At 39.9% G+C, this 21,614-nt stretch overlaps 1 protein-coding gene across 19 annotated transcripts in view; it reads left to right on the top strand.

The window, feature by feature from the left end:
• Nucleotides 1-21,614, top strand: part of sipa1l1 (signal-induced proliferation-associated 1 like 1) — a 432,358-nt gene that overhangs the window by 215,969 nt on the left and 194,775 nt on the right. Inside the window, exon 7 of one of the 19 annotated variants that reach the window (XM_072265508.1) lies at nt 10,057-10,246. The exons of the other annotated variants lie outside the window; for them this stretch is intronic. The gene's annotated coding sequence lies outside the window, so the exon portion shown is untranslated. The remainder of the gene's footprint in view (nt 1-10,056; nt 10,247-21,614) is intronic. 19 annotated transcript variants of the gene reach the window in all.

Here is a 21,614-nt window from a genome sequence, read left to right as displayed (position 1 = left end):
TCTTCTGCAGCCTACTTCGACCGGTTGGACCCTTGCTTTCCAGCCACGTTGTTGCACTTCGGCTGCAAGCTCAGCATACTTCAGCTTCTTGCGCTCGTAGGCCTCCTCCACTGCATCCTCCCAGGGCACTGTAAGCTTGATGATGTAAGTGAGATGGAGTGAGGCCGACGATAGCACAAGGTCTGGTCTGAGGCTGGTTTCTGTGATATCAGTTGGGAAGCAGAGCCTCTGGCCTAAGTCTGCCACCATCTTCTAATCATGTGCCCTGCCTAGCTGCCTGGTGTTGGGTCTCAATGTATCGGGTCTGGCTTGACCCTCACCTTCCCGGACAAATGCTGTTAACGGCTAGCGGGATGAAGGGGGAGGGAGAGCATTGATGCTCATCCGCCGACTTTCCAGCACTGCTGTAAGACACCGTAGCATTTGCTTGCCGCCTTTGCTTGCTTGGCTGCTTTTGATGGAGTCTATTTCCTCCCAGTATCCAGGATGAGGGCAGCTTGTGCTACAAATGGATCAATCGCCTCTGTTAACATCATCTCCAGTCTTACTTTGGCGCACTTGTACACCTCTGAAAGACTGGAAATGGATAGCTCTAGGACTCCTTTGCCGTAGAGCCCTTTGCTGCTGAGGCACCTGGGAAAACCAAGCCACTTCCTTACATATGAGCTGATCAGTCTCTCCAGCTTTTCCACCTTCGAGGTTGGAACTTTATACAGGGTTAGTGGCCACATGAGGCATGGAAGGAGCTCAAATTGCATACACCAGAGCTTCAACTTTCCACGGAGTGTGGTTCTGTCGATGCTGTTGAGGCCACTGACGGCATCCTTCCTGAGCTGATCTACCTGCTCTGTGTCTTTGAGGGATGCGTTATACCACCGACCTAGGCTCTTCACAGGCTTCTCGAAGACTGTTTCATTGGTCTACCAGCTTCCCCTTGACAATAGAGATGCTTCTGCACTTGCTCGGCTTGATCGTCAGCTGAACCTGCTCGATATTCTCTTGAAGCTTTCTCAGCAGGTGTACAGTACAGGCCTTGGTCGTGGTGAGTGTTGTGAGATCATCCATGTATGCTCTGATAGGCGGCAACCTCAGGCCAGGTCTTATGCACTGTCCTTCAACCACCCATCGACATGCTCTAATGATCACCTCCATGGCCATGGTGAAGGCTAGCGGGGAGATGGTACAACCGGCCCTGATTCCCACTTCCATATGTTGCCACACTGTGGTATAATCTGCTGTTGTCAAACATAGCTGCACATCCTGGAAGTAGGCCTTTACGAGGCTTGTGAAGGCCACTGGGACTCTGAAGAAGTTGAAAGCAATCCAGAGGAGGTTATGAGGGACTGAGCCGAGGGTGTTGGCGAGGTCCAGGAACACCAGGTGAAGATCTGTTTCCTCCTTGGCAACCTGGATCTGATGCCAGATGGTGCAAGCATGTTCCAGACAGCCCGAGAAGCCCGAGATCCCCGCTTTATGGATTGATGTGTCAATCAGATGGTTTCTTTGCAGATATCTTGACAACCTATGAGCCACCACAGTAAAGATTTTGCCCTCGACGTTTAGGAGACTAATCTGGCGGAATTGGCTGATTTCTGATGAACCCTTTTCCTTTGGGATCAGGGAGAAAAAAGGGTATTAAGATAATCAGCGCACGAGTAATTAATCTGCACCTTAACTCCAAGTTAACATACTATTACTCATGTTGCATCCGTCATTAATGTATGATGATCAAATGTGTGTGTTATTGGATGTATTGCTGTCTGGTTAACATTCTGACAGTCAGTTTCCACACAGAAAATGGGAGCCCATCCATTATAAAGATTTAACGTTTAGCCACAGGTGCTGAAATTTTGATGTTTTTTTTGTCTGCTTGGTTTTTTTTTTGCCCCATACAAAATTTGCCCATCTTAGATCTTCCTGATATACAAGAATAGAGGAGTATTGATGGGGCAGTCAAAGAAAGTTTGTGTATTTCTTGTTCCCTCAAATGTTTTAACCAAATATCTAGCTTCTCTTTCCACCAGCAGAAGCCAAGCTTTCATTTGTACCTTGTATTTAAGGGCATTTTCTAAAATTGACAATACTTGTGTTCTGCTTTACTATTCACGTATTGTGAATCACTAGGGCTTAAAGCACTGATTCCTGCAGTACACCACCTGCCACTTCAACATGAAATTTTCTTATTTCATGACACTTTCTCAATCCAGAATTGTCTGGTTGTGACTGCTGTCTTTGGAAAAGGATTGCTGCTTCACTTCCTTTTCTTATTTTCTACACGGTTGGTACGTGGTTTCCTGTGTTTTGTTCAACATCCTTTCATAATCAGTCACCAGTCCGTTAATATAAGCAGCAATGAGCTTTATTGATCCTATTATGGTTATTGGATTTATTGAGTATGCCTGCAAGAAAATGAATCTCATGGTTGTATGTGGTGACACATAAGTACTTTGATAAGATATTTAATTTGAACTTAGACGTTATTGCATCTTATCCAAGTTGTTGGTTCCCTTGGGTGATCTATGGAATTGTGTTTAGTTTGGTCATTGTCCTCCTACAGTAAGGTGTGCATACTTCCAAATGATCCAAGTTGTATCCTCCAGCTAAAGAGAGGTTATGGTTTTAAGTCCCTGTTTATTTCCTCAAATTAATAGAATTTGCATTCTCAATACCTGAGAAGAAAGAAAACTCTAAGGTTTTATTTGTGCTTAAAAAGAAAGGCTGCAAATATTTGTTTTAAGACATAGGAAGAGGCTGTTTCGCCCATTGAGCCGATACTGCCTCTGAGCATTCCAATCAATCCCTGTAAGCTATTCTCTCAGGTGTATGCCTGTGATCTCCCCCTCTACCCACTTGTGTGAAGTATAATTTATAATAGCTAGTTAAACTACTATTTGGGAAACCAAAGCAAACCCACCTGGTTACAAAGAATAAGTATGAATTACAAACATGAGCACCTGTAGTCAGTTTTGGACTCTGTGCACTGCAGCAACACTGCTGCCAGTGTAAAGGAGATAATTTGTCTTTGCCCTGGTGGTGAACACAGAGGCAACCAATGCCATTTCCAGTATCTATCAGGGATTTATGAATGAAAACAGCTGATCAGTGAAATTAGGGCAAAACCTGGCCGGGCTTGCCTCGAGGGAAATCAGGGTGGTGGACTGCGATACTTGCTTTAGTTTGAGTCACTGGAAGGATTTCAATATAATTTTTGAAAATGTGGAGAAGAGATCAAAAGAAGAGCTTTCAACTCTTGCTTCTGCATTTTCTGAAGTATGTTTATGATTTTCCAATTGGATCTTTGAAGAGTTCTACACTGAAACAAGATGAAGAGAAGATGGTATGGTTATGTGTCTAAAAATGGAAACTAATATAAATTACAGCTGAATCGCTGCACCATATTTCTAAAATGCTTTTTCTACTTTTCACTTGGTAGTTTCCTATGTTTATTTGAGATTTCCAGTCTTTATTGTTTTTAACATTCTATATTTTGTTGGATTTAGCTTCTTCATGAACTCTTAAGGCTGAGGTGGCAACAGGAAGAATAAACTGGAAAGGAGAAAAAAGAAAAGTACAGTAAATTTTCCACTTTTAATGTAACTGTTTTGCCAAATGACTCATTTGCTTTTACAGATTCAGCAAGTGAAATTCTAAACTGCATATTTTAAAAATGATCCCAGCCTATTACTATGGTAACTAGGGGTGAAACAATGAAAGAGCTAATTACTTTGAAAAGCGATGTCACAGAATAGTAGGCACCTTGTTAGTGATGATCAAGACAATAAATATGTTGTTATCAGTGTGGTACGGAAGGACAGCCAGATTGGATTTACAATGGAGATGGTTGGAACAGGAAGCAAACACAGCTGCTGCTTCAGAAGTCTCTGGGAGAGCTATACCCAATAATGAGAAATGTCACAGTTCAGGGATGATGTCTTGTTGAAGCCCTCAAGGCTCCTCACATTGTGGACTGGGTTCATCATACTTCTGTATCTCTATTATATGTAGTATTGTGCTATTGCTACCCTGCTGTATTTTACTAGTAGCTATGTATTCTGGTGCAATTATTTGAGGCTTGTCTCCACTTTCGGAATTGTAACACATTTGCTAGATGACAAATATTGCAAAACCAAGTGATGTGCTAATTAGCTTTCTACCAATTGGTGGTGTCAACAGGTATGTTTTCCAAGCACTTTGCACTATCACTGGATTTGAAGAAGAATTGTTTATATTGCCAGAAGCAACACGTGTTGCAGTAGAGATTTTTTTGGCTGCAGTTCCTTCCAAATTATCTGTTTTGTTTTGATGCTTCACTACGAAAGAAGAGTTTGACCTCAAGTGTTACACAATTGTGCAATAAACCGGCTTAGGAAGAGAGCAAAAGGAAATGCAGTGGATTCCTGTTAATTGGGACACATTGGGACCAGTATGTTCTGGCCCAATTTAAGTGGCTGTCCCAATTAGTCAAAGTTTCATGGAAATAAAAGGCATAACAGAGACAATTTACCATTTAACAGAGTAACAAATTATGCATTTTAATGAAATACAAAACAAAGTAGGACTCTACCAATGCTACTACAGTATTATAAAACTAATGTTTCTATTAGTTATCAACACAGGAATTCATCACTGCCTTGTTCTTTTGATTAACTGTCAATGAACAAAATCAGCACAGACATCTAGTTGCCTTTGTTGCCTTCCTACATAAAATCAAAAATTTTAAAAAATGATCAAAAATCATTGCTTTTTAAATTGGCGTTTGTCAGTCGAAATGGGTAACAACACAAGCACGTGCAACTGGCATTATTTAAAGATTGATCATTCAAAGCACAGTGTAGTGTTTAATGGTGGCCGTGGCACAAGTGCATGCAATTGATGCTACTTAGAAACTGCTCAGCAACAGTCTCCTCTCCCAATTGAGCAACATAGTATCCCAAATAAATGAAGGGACTTTGGCTATTTTAATAATTTAATTTTTGTTCTTTAAGAGATGTCCCAAATAAATGTTCCGATTCACTGATAGCCCAGTTAATGAATCCACTGTACTTGATTCCTATTGGAAGTAGTTTGGTGCCTGTTAATGAACATGACAGGAGATTTTTAGCCAGCTGACTGAAGCTTGTACTGTTGTGCTGAACAAGACTTCAGTTCTGTGAAATTCACACACAATTCCTGTTTTCTAAACCTTAGAAGAATTGTATAATCTTAATTAATATATGTTGCACTAAATTCAATTTATTTAAATCCAGGCAATTGACCGACCTTGGATTTCTTGATTTGCATTCAGTGTAGTTTGCCCCCATGAACCTAACACTGGTGTCCATTTAAAGTTAACTAGTTATTAGTCACGTTTATTTCTGGTTGAATTTAAACCATCAAAGACCATCTGACCATCAGACCAGGTTGGCTAGTCAGTGATCTTTGGAGTCTTGCAGGTCTGGCTGACTTCACAGCACTGTATGTGGAGACAGCTTTCTCATGCTTGAAAATCACCCCTAGAGCCTAGATGGTCTTAATGAGATCTTTCTTTGGGATGGATTCAAAATTATTGGCGGCAGGTAAGAGCATGTGTGTAAACTCAGTTGAAAGATGTGATTGGAAATTAAATCTTGTGCTGGAAGAATGTAATAGTAAACAGTCATAAAATCACTGACCAATACCTTGCAACATTGCATTTTGTTCCATGAAAGAGAGCAGATCAATATGATCTTGGATGTCCATTCAGCTAGTAGGATTGTAATTTGAACAAGTTATTCGAAATTACTTGATTCAACCTATTTTGAAATGTGACTTCCAGTTAATTAAAATGAATCTATTTACTCTCCTAAGTGTTTTGGATGCATCAGCACAGATTTTCATATTGCACCACTATCTTAGAAATGTGTTACAAGAATGATTCGCCTGTATTTGGTGGTCTCATTTTGACTTTATACATCCAGTTAAAAATTATTTTACCAAGCTGATTAATTTCATTCAATATTCTGTAGTTGTTTTAGTGGTATGTTCCACAAAGAGAGCAACAGGTAAGTTGTAGTGGACAGGAGAAGATTTCCAGGAATATTTTTACTTATTAAAGATTCTAGATGAGCGCTTTTAACAGCAGCTGCAGTGGAACAGTATTTTCCCCTTCCTTGTCATCCCCGGAACTTCACAGAAGTGCTCTTGCCTTTCTTTCTGCCACTCTTCCAGGAAACCACCTGCTCCCTCGCACAGAGAGGCACCTCCTTTCTAACGATCCATCAATATTTTATTAAGTCCTCATGTTCCTGCCTTTCGATCATTCTGAGGTTTAATTACTGCACCAGTATCAGCTGTGTCATTAGCTGTCAAGGCACTGAGCACTGGAATTCAACCTCTCTACTATTTCGTCAACTTTAAGACACTCAAAGCCTACTACTTTTAGTTTTGTTTAGTCACACATTAGAGTATTTTGCATTGTTAAGGGGACTTTATCAGATCAATTTGTTCATCATTGGTGGCAAAGGTACTGTCCCCTGTAACTGTAGTCCAGGTGCAAGTCTCACAGTAATTAATACTGATCATAATGCTCCTTATTAAGGTATATGATGTGATTTAGAAAACTTCCATTCTATCAAGTATAACCCCTCAGAAATAGTGAGCAAACCTTTTCTGACAGTAGGGAAGGAGGCAGCTGTGATTGCTAAATTCTTAGTTTCATCAGCTTGATTGCTTGAATAGCTGTTGCAAGCTTTTAGTAATCTAGTGAAGCATGGGAAGCTACAAGTGAAGCTACAGGTTGGTGAGACTAACATAAGTGGTAGGGAAACTACTGATAAAGTATTCTGAGACACAATTAAACTGCACTTCAGGAGGCACCAATTGATAAGGGTGGCTTTGTAAAGGAAAGGTTGTGTCTGACTATGAATTTTTTTGAAGAGTTGACTAAGTGTATTGATGATGATAGTGCACTGGACATCATCTACACTGACTTCAGTAAGCCCTTTGCCCAGGCCTGACAAAAGGTAGGAGCCTAGTGAAGAATAACAAATTGGATTCAATGCTGGCTTGGTGAAAGGAGGCTGAGAGTGATGGCTGTGTTTGCAAGCTTGTGACCAGTGGTGTACTGTAGGGATCTTTGATGTTTGTTATGTGCATTAATAATATGGATCTGAATGCAAAATGTACATTTGGTAATTTTGTAGATGCTGCAAACGTTGATGGTGTTAGTCTTAAGCAATAGAAGTATATTGATTATTTGGTAGAGAAATAGCAGATGGAATTTCATCCTGATAAGTAAGAAGTATGTATTTTGGGAGGATTAGCAAGGCTTGAACATACACAATTAATGGTAAGTACTGAAGGGGCTACTGAGGAACAGAGGGACCTTAGTGTACACGTCTAAAGATTGATAAAGCAGGAGCACTGTTAGGTAATACAATTAAGAATGATGCTGGGATACTAACTTTCATTAACCAAGGCATTGAATACAAGAGCGGAGAAGTATTAATTAGGCTACAGATGGAATATTGTGCACGGATCTGGTTGCCACACGATAAAAAGTATGAGATTACTCTGGATCAACTGCAGAGGAGACTTAGTGGGAAGTTTCCTGGGATGGAGCATTTTAGTCTTGAGAGACTGGATAGGTTGTATTTGGTTTAAAGCTGAGAAGTGTGAGGAATAATCTGATTGAGGTATGAGGGGCATAGATAGAGTCCAGTGAGAAACTTTTCCCCATCACAGAAATATCTATGATTAAAGAGCATAGATGTAAAGTAGGGGTTGGGAGACTTAGAGGGTATTTGATGATGAACTTATTCATCCAGAGGGTTATTGAAATCTGAAACACAATGTCTGAGAGTGAATTGGAGGCAGGTATTTTCTACTTTAGAAGGCCACAGGTTGTGCTAGAAAATGGGATTGATATAGATGGGTATTTGGTGACTGGTATATAGAAGATGAGCCAAAGTTCCTGTTTCTGCCCTCTGATTCTGATTGCAAGTTGAAATATAAGCAAGACTCTAACTGCTGGAGGAACTGAAGTCAGGTAGCATTAATGGAAGGGAGATAAACTATTGAAGTCTTGGGCAAAGTATTCTTCATGAATTGATGAGGGTATTGGCTCAAAGTATTGACTGTTTGTTTCCCTGCATTGATACTGCCTGACTTGCTGAGTTTCTGCTACAGTTTTTTGTGTGTTGCTCAAGACTTCCTGATCTGAAGAATCTCTTGTATCTCCAAGCTGAAGTATGGCTTCAGTTCTGAGATAGACATGTGTATTACTAAGCAACCCACTTCTAGCTGATCATATTCTGATCATGTTGAATTAAGTAGAGAAATCAGTGGGTTGGAGTTGACTCCATTTTAAAGGACTTTATGCTCATCAGCACTTACTTCCTAAAGCAGCCAAAACAAAACTTATTTATCCACCTACTGAGCAATGAGGTTTAAACTTTGATAGTCCTGTATGTCATTTACTCCTATTCAGTTATTCACTTCGTGGTTGGTAAGTCAGTTTGGCAGCTTGTAGCCCAAGCTATCCTCCAGGACACTGTTCAATCTTCCACCTTCTAAATTACAGATGAACCAGATGGATTATAATGTATTCCATACATAAAGCTTTCTGCTTGATACTTGTGTTTATTGTAGTCGTGATGACTTGACCAGATGGGGTGGACAGAGTTACAAATTCAGATTTTAAAGAGAAAAACAAATTGTCTACAGGAGTGGCCTTGACTGTTGAACCAGAAAATCATCAGTATATGTAGTTTGTAGAGAGAGAGGGAGAGGGTTCCAAAACAAAGAAAATATAAAACGTATGTCACCCCAGACTACACTAAAGTGTACCCCTGCCTAATAGGGGTCAAAATAATGACAGTGTTGCTCGCTGCACTGTTTGTAACAGTGACTTTTCTATTGCCCATGGTGGGTTAAGACTGTAAAAGACATGTTGAGGTGAGTTTAACAGGTATCATTGGTTCATTAGCATAGCTAACGTTATTTAAACTAGCTGGCTAGCTGCTCAAGAGTTACTCTAATGCAGACATCCCACCTCTCTCGGAAATCGATGGTGCTACCTCCCTGAAATGAGTTTTTGCTGGGTGGGATGTCTGTAGTCCTCTTGTGTGCACAGGTCCAAATATGCAGTTCGCTCTGAGTGAAGAAATTTCTTCTCAATTGACCTTGAATGGCCATTCCCTTACTTTGAAACTAAGCACTGGTTCTAGATGCCCCAAACAGTGGAAACCACATGGCAGAATCTACCCTGTATGGATTTTAAGTTTCACTGAAATGCCTTTCATTCTTCTAAGCTTCAAAGAGAGTAATCTTTCCTCATAGGAAAATCCACCCAGCCCAGGAAGCAGTTTGACGAACTTCCTTTATTACAAGTATGTCCATGGATGGAGAGGCAGACACGTATACAACATTGCAAGTTCAAGTGCAAATGTCTGTGCACATGTCTGTTCAATTGTTTTAAAGGCCAAGTAATATTTGTCTTCCTAATTGCTTGCTGTAGTCTCATCCCCACTTAAAAAAAAATTAAAATATTTTCTCTGCCAATATGGGCAACTATTAAGTTTTATAAGAGTCTGTCCTTTACCTCTATCTCCACTTTGCATCTTGGCATGAACCACAGAAGTTGAAGGACACATTTAACAAGCAAATAAACTTCAGAATCTTAAGCTAGCTTGTAGATAAGTGAATATTGGGAAGGCGCAAAATGAGTAATGGATTTGCCTTTATTTATTGCCCTTTATTTATAAACCAATGATGTACACTTTTTGATATGTAGTGCTTCTTGCACATAAACATTCAGTCAGGTTGAGTACAGCAAGATGTTAAAAATATAAAGGTGTTGATAACCAGGACTCACTTTTGTGAACTTCGGTTCTGAATGTTATTTGCTTACTTTTATTGTCGCATGATTTGGTTTCTACGCATTGGCTGTTTGATGGTGTTCCTTTTTAATGGGTTCAATTGTTTTTTTATTTGTGGCTGTCTGTAAGATGAATTTCAAGGTTGTATATAGTTTACATACTTTGATAATAAATGTACTTTGAACTTTAGTTTTCCTTTCAATCCCAATTGACATGCCAGGTCGTATTATTTGAGTGCTTTATACAGAGGATGGCATCTCCAACAGTGCAGGACCCACGGAGAGTGCAGTCTAAATTTTCATGCTAAATTCTCTGGAATGGAGCCTGAACTCTGAATTTTCTGATATGGACGAGAGCGCTGCCAAACTGAGCCACAGCTGACCTAAATCAATAAAATGGAGGAAGACAGAGTAAGTATTCGGCCAAAAGGGGGGGGGGGGGGGGGGGGGAGAAAAAGGAATCTGTATGCATAATTGAACTCTCAGTTGCCAAGAGCATTCTGGTCACTGTAGGATCAAAAATAAGATTTCTCTCTTGTATTGATATATCAAAATCTCAAACATTTTTATAAGCCATTCTTTTAACTGCATCAGGTGCTTGCAAGCAGTCTGCATCCAGGCGATCTGAGGAAACCTATAGTGGCTGAGCTAAGTACCAGAGGGCACAGCCTCAGAATAGAGAGACATCTATTTGTAATGGAGATGAGAAGAAATTTGTTTAGCTAGAGGGTCATGAATCTGTGGAATTCATTGCTACAGGCTGCTGTGAGGTGAAGTCGTTGAGTATAGTTAAAGCAGAGCTTGATAGGTTCTCAGGGGTCAAAGGTTACAGGGAGAAAGCGGGATAATGAGGTTGAGAAGGACAATAAATCAGCCGTAACGGAAAATCAGACTCGAACTGAGTGGCCTAATTCTGCTCCTCTGTCTTATGGTCAATCAATCTGTGTAAGTGGCGGTTTTATAGGCTTGTTATTAAGGTACAGCTTTTGTACAGAGAAAAACTTCAAGGAATGAAATGGGTTGGGATCACAGACTTGGTAAAAGTTGTAGCACATTCAACCAACTTCATGTCTAGCCAACCACCCCTCCTCTTTATTTGTACTTACATAAAATGAGACCATACTGCAAGACTACAGAAGGGAGAAGCTGGCTAGCAACATTGATTCTCAGAAAGCACTGAGCAGTATTGGCATTAGAGTTCATACTGTTGAAAATCCGTAAAAATCCAGTGCAAGTTTTGTAATGAAGCATTGTTGATTTAAAGAGGTTTCTTGCATGTCACAGTTGTTGTATTGTACAGCAAAGATTATGCCAGAATCCTTGAGAACTCTTCAATTCAAGATTGTGATGTTGGTAACGTAGAGCTTTATTTCATGGGGCTTCATGTATCGTAAAAAACTGCATCATTTCAACTTGGCTTATTTGCTAGAGGTATAGCAAAATTAACAACAGGCAGTAGAGGTATCAGACCACACTCATTCAATGAACCCGTAGATTTTTATTATTTGCTCTATCCTGAACACAAATTTTCAAATGCCCTTGCTCTGGTAATCCATGTTCTTCAATTTTCTAGATTCCCACATTGAGCTAGTTTTCTTACCAGATCTGAGACAAGCTGTGGATCCATAGATACAGACATTCTGTCAGAGCTGTCAATAACCACAGTCCAACTTCAAGTTCAGTTTATCTGACCCCTACATTTTGATGTTTCCTGCAATGGTGTAAGATTCTGGTTTATTTACATCTCTCAAATTCAAGTCTAGTAAAAGTTACCAGATTTTGTTTAGAAAAAGGAATCCTATCCAGGTTTAAATTATTTCATAACTCTTTATGTTAACTTCTCCATGGCTGATAGCTGCAAAGAAAATGGTGGTTCATTTCTTAGTGATCTCTTAGAGTATTGTTAAAAAGCATTCCTTTGAACCAAATCCTGCCATGATCCTGATTTTTTTTTTCATAGTCATACTTTATTGATCCTGGGGAAAATTGGTTTTCGTTACAGTTGCACCATAATTTTTTTTGACCCGATATGGATGTACTTGATAATGGGGACCATTGATATTCCCTGGTTCACTTAAACTCCATTCATTTTCTCGGACAGCAAAGTGGTGGAGCTGCTGCCTTGCAGCTCTGCCGACGTCGATTCAGTCCTGACCTCTGGTACCATCTGTATGAAGTGTGTGTGCTCTCCCTGTGACCATGTGGGTTTGCTCAGCATGCTCCTCTTTCCTCCCACATCCCAAAGATGTGCAGCATTGTAGGTTAAATGTCCACAGGCACTAGTGTGTAGTTGAATGGTAGAAGGTGGAGCTGGTGGCAATGTAGTGATTTAAAAACTGGGATTAATGCAAATTGCTGCTTAATGCTTCATGGTGGACTAAAGAGCCTGTTTCCATGTTGTCTACCTTTCTCATTTAATGATTCTTGTGTTTTCTGACCCAAAACAAGCTTTTAGCACATGCTATTTGTTTAACTAAAAACTTATGCTATTAGTTAACCAAATATTTTAATCTTTTTATTTGATTACCTTCAACATTGGACTAGTATCTTTCTCATTCCTGCTATCTGTCCCAAAAAAGTTAGGATAATTGATATCCATCCCAAATAAAATTAAAAGTCTCTTGTAAGCTATAGCAACAGAAAGCCATGATTTGGTAGCATGAAAGGCCGTGCATATTATATCTGCTGGCCGTGTTGTGGTACAGGAAATCAGTGTTTTGTCAGCAGTGTATTCCTTGGTGTATTTGCCAATTAACCTTCACATTGCCCAATGCTAATAGGTCTGATTACAAGCTAGGCCCTTGAAGGCCTGTAGGTGATTTAATTCCTCTTGTTCATTCTTTGAAGAGAGTACATACACTTGTTGCAAAATAAAATTCGAGATGATTTTTGACTCATTAGCTGGCAAGCAAGACATTTAGTTACCTGCCTTTTAATTAAGTTTCATTATGTCTAATGTGAGTAACTGAATATTTTAATTTGCATCTCAAGTTTTTGAAGACATAGGTGCTGGAATTAGGAGCAAAGAACAGACTTGCAGAAACTCAATAGTCCAAGCAGCATCCGTAAAAATCAGCATTTCAGGTGGAGGCTACGTTAGGGTAGGCACAGGGTCTGGATCTGAAACGTTGACCATCCCTTTGCCTTCAAAGATAATGCCTGCCGTACATTTCCTTCAGAAATTGGCATTCCTTTTTCCAACTGACAGATCTTGGATTAATGCCTGCAGTTTTTTTTTACTGTATTAAGCTTTGATACTTAACCTGTAAACCTCAAAAATTAGGATATTATTTGAATATATGCATGGAAAAAATACATCATAGACTAAATTTAACATTTGCAGTATTCCTCCTTTCTCACCTGTACCTCCCTCCTTAATTTTCTTCCACTCATCAATTCCCACTTCCACTCATTTGGCCGCACGCTCCATTTCCCTTTCACTCTGACACATCGTTCTTCCCTTTCTTGTTCACCCCCCCACCCCCATATTTCTCCATTGTAGGAAGTGGGGAATTCTTAAGACCAGTGGCTACTGAGTAGCTAGAGAAAACAGGGACATAGTAAGTGACAAACAAGATGGTTGTGTTGGCTTTAGCAAGTGAGCATTTTTTTTAGTATTACATTACCTTATGGATTGTTTTGAGGTGAACTGGCTGAGCAGTGAGATCATTTAACACTTCCTTCCCCTGCCAGCTCAAAATTGTATGATTGAGCTGGAATGTTTCCTGTATTATAGCAATGACTGCACTTCAAAAGTTTGAAGGTTTGGGACCTCCTGAGACCGCGAAACCATTATGCAAATGCAAGCCACTTTTTAAAATTGAATGAGTATTCTCACCTTGAAGATTTTTGAGCTACGTGGATAACTCTGGTTATAGTCTAAATGTCTTCCAGTTTGCTGCAAAGTCACTGACTTTAAAATGGGAGCGTCAACTGTAATTTGCTCAATTAGTCAATTGGCTAAACCCAGAGATGTTAATGACAATTCTAGTCAACTGCTGACCCATTAACTCAAAATTGCAATGGGAAGTTCCTGACAGGACCACTGGGATTAGGAAATTGAATTTTTTTTTATCCTTGTAAAACACAAAAAAGACATTTTTGATGTTGAGCCCTGTCTTTCACTAATCAACTACCCAGCACTTTAATTCATCCCTTTCCCCTTCTGATTTCACCTATCAACTTGTGGTTTTTCCTTCCTCCCCCACCCCCCCCCACCACTTTCTTACTCTGACTCCTCATCGTTTTCCCCAGTCCTGATGAAGGGTCTCGGCCCAAAATGTTAACTGTACTCTTTTCCATAGATGCTGCCTGCCTCCTGAGTTCCTCCAGCATTTTGTGTGTTTTACAGTGTTGTAATTCGGCTTCTGGTTTTTAATAGAATTGTGTAGAAAGCCCAGAGTCTTTCACATTCGCTGTGTGGAAAGTAATGCTGGAAAATACTGGCAAAAATAAGCATTGTGGTATAATTCTGATTTTGAGATTTTTTGGAATGCTCTCCTGCTTAGAGTGTTGGAGGTAAAAGTCATTAGAAGTAGCTAAAGTAGAGCTGGATAAATATTTGAAAGATGAAGGAATTGACAGTTATGGGGAATGGGCCGTATGACTTGGTTGGCCATTGCTGCCATCTGATGTAGTCATGTTTTAATTCTCTATCAAACTCGTTCTGGTCCTGAACCCGTTTCTCCTCAAAGGTGCATAAATCTGTCAGTACCATCTGCTCCATCCAGTGCACATGGCATATTTAGGCAGTTGGATGATGTGGAACACACCTAACGAAAGAATTAAAAGGTCACTAGAAATAGGATGAAAGATTACGCACGAATTCCCTTCCAAATGTTCAGTACAACTGTGGCGTGCATCTTTGCTGTAACCTACTGTTAATTTATTTCTATTATTCTATTTGTGCATCTGTTGTTGAATATCTTCATGCCCCATATTTAGGACTCCCTACTGGTGGTGCTAATGCTTTTTCATATCCTTCTTGAATACCTTCATACTTTTGAAGCCATCTGCTTCCTTGTCATTAACTTTTCGTGGAGATCCAACCTTTCCTGATTGTTGGCTTCATTCATTTCTGGCCACATTTTTGTAAGTTTTTGCTGCACTTTATGTGCTTCAATTTGTTTTCCAAAAGAACTGCCTAGTTCTCCATCTGTGGCCAGTTGAGTTTTTAATTATACTTAGTATCGCTTCTTTCTTGTGGATTATTTTACTCTAGAAATAATTTTGAACTTTCCACACTTATATTCCTGCCATTGATAATTATTTTTTTGGTTTGACAAGTCACTTTACTTTTTTGTATCATGTCTCACCTGAAAGCATCTTGCACTCTGCAGGACTCCATCAGTCCCTTGCTAGATGTCAGCTTTGATTTTATGCTTGGGTCCCTGAATCAGAATTTCAACGTGCGATCTTCGAAGCTGGGTCACTGCTAACACTGTAATGGTGTGTCCTTCAAAAGTTCACAGAATCACACTATGATGTTTAGATTTTTTCATTGCCTTCTCTCCAAAATACTTGTGCTAGCTTTGTTTTGCTGTAGGTTTCAGTCCATTGAGTTCAATCCTGATTTTTTTTTCCCCCCCTCGATATACTTGGGTGCAAATCATTTATGTTTATATGACTGCTTTAGGACTTTATCCCAGAGAGCTTTCACTTGATGCACTTAAGATGGAAATAGAAAGTGAAATAATTTCTTTATTTCCTAACCCTTTATGGTGTAATGAGAAATTAATATCACAATTCTCTCTCCTTCACCATAGCATTGGAGAGGGATAAGAACAGACAAGTTAAGGAAACGTTTAATTGGAGTAAGAGGAAATACAAGACTATCAGGCGGGAACTTGGAAGCATAAATTGGAAGCAGATGTTCTCAGGGAAACATATGGAAGAGATGTGGCAAATGTTCAGAGGATATTTGCGTGGGGTTCTGTGTAGGTATGTTCCAATAAGGCAGGTACAAGATCCGTGGTGTACAAAGGCTGTTGTAAATCTAGTCAAGAAGAAAAGAAGGGCTTACAAAAGGTTCAAAAAACTAGGTAATGATAGGAATCTAGAAGATTATAAGGCTAGCAGGAAGGAGCTTAAGAAGGAAATTAGGAGAGCCAGAAGGGGCCATGAGAAGGCATTGGCAGACATCATCAATGAGGATGGGAGAGGTTCCGGAGGATTGAAGGGTTGTGGATGTTATTCCCGTATACAAGAAAGGGAGTAGGAATAGCCCAGGAAATTATAGACCAGTGAGTCTTACTTCAGTGGTTGGTAAGTTGATGGAGAAGATCCTGAGAGGCAGGATTTATGAACATTTGGAGAGGCATAATATGATTAGGAATAGTCAGCATGGCTTTGTCAAAGGCAGGCCGTGCCTTACAAGCCTGATTGAATTTTTTGAGGATGTGACTAAACACATTGGTGAAGGTAGAGCCATAGATGTAGTGTATATGGATTTTAGCAAGGCATTTGATAAGGTACCCCATGCAAGGCGTATTGAGAAAGTAAGGAGACATAAGATCCAAGGGGACCTTGCTTTGTGGATCCAGAACTGGCTTGCCCACAGAAGGCACAGAGTGGTTGTAGACGAGTCATATCCTGCATGGAGGCCGGTGACCAGTGGTGTGCCTCAGGGATCTGTTGTGGGACCCCTACTCTTTGTGATTTTTATAAGTGACCTGGATGAGGAAGTCGAGGGACAGGTTAATAAATTTGCTGATAACACAAAGGTTGTGGGTGTGTGGATAGTGTGGAGGGCTGTCAGATGTTACAGTGGGACATTGATAGGTTGCAAAACTGGGCTGAGAAGTGGCAGATGGAGTTCAACCCAGATAAGTGTGAATTGAATTTAAAAACGCAAACACGAGGAAATCTGCAGATGCTGGAATTTCAAGCAACACACATAAAAATTGCTGTTGAACGCAGCAGGCCAGGCAGCATCTATAGATCTATAGCTATAGATGCTGCCTGGCCTGCTGCATTCACCAGCAATTTTTATGTGTGTTGCCTTAAGTGTGAGGAGGTTCATGATGGTAGGTCAAATATCATGGCAGAATATAGCTTTAATGGTGAGGCTCTTGGCAGTGTGGAGGATCGGAGGGATCTTGGGGTCTGAGTCCATAGGACACTCAAAGCTACTACACAGGTTGACTCTGTGGTTAAGAAGGCATATGGTACATTGGCCTTCATCAATCGTGGGATTGAGTTTAAGAGCCAAGAGGTAATGTTGCTGCTATATAGGACCTTGGCCAGACCTCACTATGAGTGCTGTGCTCAATTCTGGTCGCCTCACTACAGGAAGGATATGGAAACCAGAGAAAGGGTGCAGAGGAGATTGCCTGGATTGGGGAGCATGCCTTATGAGAATAGTTTGAGTGAACTTGGCCTTTTCTTGGAGTGACGGAGGATGAGAGGTGACCTGATAGAGGTGTACAAGATATTGAGAGGCACTGATCATGTGGATAGTCCACATGAAGCTTTTCCCCAGGGCTGAAATGGCTAGCAGGAGAAGGCGTAGTTTTAAGGTGCTTGGAAGTAGGTACAGAGGAGATGTCAGGGTTGTTATTTTTATGCAGAGAATGGTGAGTGCGTGGAATGGGCTGCCGGCGGCTGTGGCGGAGACAGACACGATAGGTTCTTTTAAGAGACTCCTGAATGGCTACATGGCGCTTAGAAAAATAGAGGGCTATGGGTAAAGCCCAGGTAGTTATAAGGTAGGGAAATGTTCAGCACAACTTTGTGGGCCGAATGTCCTGTATTGTGCTGTATGTTTTCTATGTTTCTAATAAGTATTGATTATTATTGCAGACTCAACTTTAAGCCATGACCATTGGAAACCATTAACCATTAGAAAGAAAATTGGGTATAGTAGCCTTGTGGGTGAGCCTAGAGGCCTGGACTACTGTGAAGTATGACTTCAAATCCACTAATGTTACTCAAATTTAAGTTCAGTTAACCGAACACACCAAGAATATTAAAACAAATGCTTGGGTCAGTAACAGTGACCTATATTACTGATATGGGTGCCATTGGCAAATCTACTTTTACTTGCCAACAAAAAAAGGAGCTGGAAAAGCTCAGTGGGTCACCTCCTGATGAAAGGACTCGATCTGAAGCACCAACTGTCCACTTACCTCAATAGATGTTGCTTGATCAGCTGAGTTCTTCCAGCTCCTTTCTGTGTTAGGCAGTAAAAGTAGCTTTGCCCAGATGTTGTGAAGATATCACCATAACACATTTAAATTAAACAAGTGTGAAAATTACCTGGATTAACATCAATGTTTTTATTTCTCTTGACCATTGGCCAGTGGTCTAATTCTTTCTAATTTATGTCCCCTATATTGCTTAGAATTTCAATTATTCAGATTCATTGCCAGTAGTCAGGGTACGTCCACACTACACCAGATAATTTTGAAAATGAAGCTTTTTCTCTTCGTTTTGCCCTCCCGTCCACACTGAAACAATGTTTTCAGCCCCCGAAAATGGATATTTTCGAAAACACTCTCCAGAGTGAATAAATCTGAAAACGCTTAATATCCGGCGTAGTGTGTACGGGGTAACCAGAGAGATTTTAAAATGCTGTCATGACAACACCACAACAACAATGCTTTTTTCTGCTTCTGCTTGGTACTGCGCAAGCTGTTATAACACGCAGTCGGTGTGAACGACGTGAGAGTTAAATTGTAAAGTGAGTTTTTTTGACTATTTAAAAACGCTGTCATGACATGCTGGAACAGATGTTCGTTGTTTTCTTGAAGGCCACCACCTAACAATTTCAGAACAGACGAACGAGACTGAAGCCAGTTGACCCATAGCTTACTGAATAAATAAATATACTCACTCCGCCCTGTTTTCTGTCCTTGCTTGTATGAAGGTGGTTTACCTATTTATGCAAGTACTTCTCTGACAATAGATGTGTAACAGCCTAATGTAACATTGTATGGGAATACAAGATAACGCTGATGCAGACGTTTTATACATTTAACAAGGTGCTTTATTAATGTAACAGAGTTAGTTTTTCAATGTTCGTCGTCAGCTTGGTCATACTGTCCGTGAACTCCCTGTCGGTTGCCTCCATACGCTGCAGTATTTGTTTTTTTGAAGTTTTAAGTCCTCCTGTGTGAGAACCAAGAGCAATTCCTTTAAAGTTTTTCTACTCTGTAACTGGACAAACGCACACGAAGTATATCGTTTCCTCTTCGCTTGTTTTCTGCGTGTCCTGCGCATGCCCAGTAGGAGGAGATTCGCCCAAATATCCGCCTAATGTGGACGGAGATATTTTGAAAAACGCTTAGTGTGGACACCTGTCATTTTTACTCGAAACCGGCGTTTTCAAAATTATCCGGCGCAGTGTGGACGTAGCCTCAGGAGTGTAATAGACCACCATGTCTTAACACAAATTTAATTTCCATCTCATTCACAGCAAGGCAGTTTTTTAAAAAAAAGACTGACATCTCCAGTTTCTTCAGGGTGTGAGGCCTTCTTGAAGTAGGTAGTTCCTTTGAATCTGAGAACTGTTACGTTTCTTTTGCTTTATCCCTTTTTCTGGGACATACCTGCAGAGTGTCAAAATTTACTGCACTACTAATAAGATCAGTGTTAGGGCAAATTTACCATAGTATTCTTTGTCAACTCTTCAAATTTTTCACTTCAGTGTCACATCAAATTCATGTTTATTCTGTCCATTATTCCAATTTTCTGATCACCCCATGAATAATCCAGAGTTGTCAGCAGAGATCTTGAGTCTACAAATTATAAATCTGATGTGCAAAGAACAGGTGGAGGGGTAATGTTGTGGCTAATCTTCAGCAATAACATGGGCTGCCCTTGAATTAATATATCTATTTATGCTTCCTGCAGTGTGCTTTGTCTAAGGCAACATGATTTTTAAATGCTGGAGAACCCAGTTGTGCTAACCTCACAGGATCTGTTCCCAGAGAAGAAAATAAAAGGTTTGTGTTTAAAAGTGCCTTTCATGAATTCAAGATGTCCCAAAATACTTTCCAACCATCAAGTAACATATAAAGAGTCACTGCTGGAATGAATATAGGAAAAGTAGCAGTCAATTCATGTACAGTTAGATGGCCCAGGCAATCTGTTTCAGTGAAGTCATTGAAAAATATTTGTCAGAACAATGAGGAGAATGCCATGCTCTTCAATATAGTGTCATTAGATATTTGGCATTCATCTGAAAAGAAAGAAAATTTTACTGAACTAAAAGTGACCCACTGCCTTGTAGTTCTGTTTGAGATTCTTATGTGTCTGTACTAATTTGTGTTCCATGCAGATGGTCAGCGTCTTTTGCATCTTTAAACCAGGCAGTGATGATAAAGGCCAAAGGCAGCATAGTACAATGGGCCTTTCAGTGCCTCACTGGGTCTCTTTGATAGAAAGCAGAGCAATGCCTTCTGTCAGAGCTGTGTCATGGATTTAAAACAAATTGACAAAGGTATTTAGTATTAAAATTGAAATGCTAAAAATGTATTTTAATAAACACTTAACCATAATAAAGACAGAGGCACTTAGAAATAATTAAAAATACCAAACTAAAAGAAGATGAGTAATTAAAATACTTGTATTCTCTCCACTACTGACTTACAGGAAAGGAACTCCCAGTGAGGTTCAATTCCTATGCTTGGTCTGAAATATATAGCATTTGAAATTTAATTTCCACAGCACAAAGGGGAATCTCAACAACAATCTGTCTGTGACTCCTCAATTCTGATCTTACATACATGTAGCTTAAGTTTGAAAGAACACCTGGCCAAACCCAGAAAAGTTTCTTTCATCTGAGAGAAAGCACATCCATCCGTGGTCAGTACTGCACACAAGTATCAGTTTGGATCATGTACTCTTGTTTCTCAATTTGAAGCCATCGCCTTCTGACTTAAAATTAGTGAAACATGAAAAGGCGCAGTCATGTTGTGGGTGCAACTCAGTGGTATATCTTCCACTTGACAGTAACAGTGAGTCTCATTTTACAGCACAGAGGATCCTGTCTTTTGCTAACTCATTGGCAAGTAGTGCCAACTCCTAGTCCGTGATAAAAGTGAAGCAGTTTCAGAATACGCTAAGGCTACAAGTTCTGAGAAAAACATGATAGGAGAGGGTACGCTATTTCAGTAACCAACTAAATGTTGAAGTCCATCGACAATTACCAAACTCAGTTCAGTAACTAGCCATATAAAGGGTGAACCTGAGAGCTAGAACATTTGAGAGGGAAGAGTGGTATTTGGAGCTGAATGAAATTTTTCTGGATTTTTCTTTTCAGCAAGAACAGGTGACAGAGAAAGGAATCGTTTTTAAATAGATGACATCAAATAGGGCAGAGTTTGTAACAGAGCATGTTGTACAGTGGCTGTTGGTGAATATGGATTTGCTTGCCCATTTTGTACCTTTTATCATGTCAAATTTGCTTTCACCAGACAAGTTTCTAAACAGCATATGCTATTTATATCGTTAGAGGAGGGTGGCAAATTTTACTGTAGGTCAGCCAGAAAGTTATCACTTAGTTTTCTAGGAATCTTAATAATCATCATAAGCACTGATTTTATTTGACCATGAAAAGAGTGTTCATGTTATTTTATATGCATACCTTGCTAATTTTGTCTAATATTGCAGGTTGAGCATAAAGATACGACTGTCATGTCACAATGTAAAGATCTGTTATATTCTTAAAAACTTTGAGGTACAGAAAATAAAATATCAGAAGTAGCAGAGGTCAAGTGAATAGTGACTTCAAGCAGCAGTGGTATTTCTGGTAGCTAGTGGAAGAATTTGATATTGT

This window comes from Mobula birostris, chromosome 1 (assembly GCF_030028105.1).
Source record: "Mobula birostris isolate sMobBir1 chromosome 1, sMobBir1.hap1, whole genome shotgun sequence".
In the NCBI taxonomy this organism is placed as follows: Eukaryota; Metazoa; Chordata; class Chondrichthyes; order Myliobatiformes; family Myliobatidae; genus Mobula; species Mobula birostris.
This window is presented reverse-complemented; position numbering and strand designations above follow the sequence as displayed.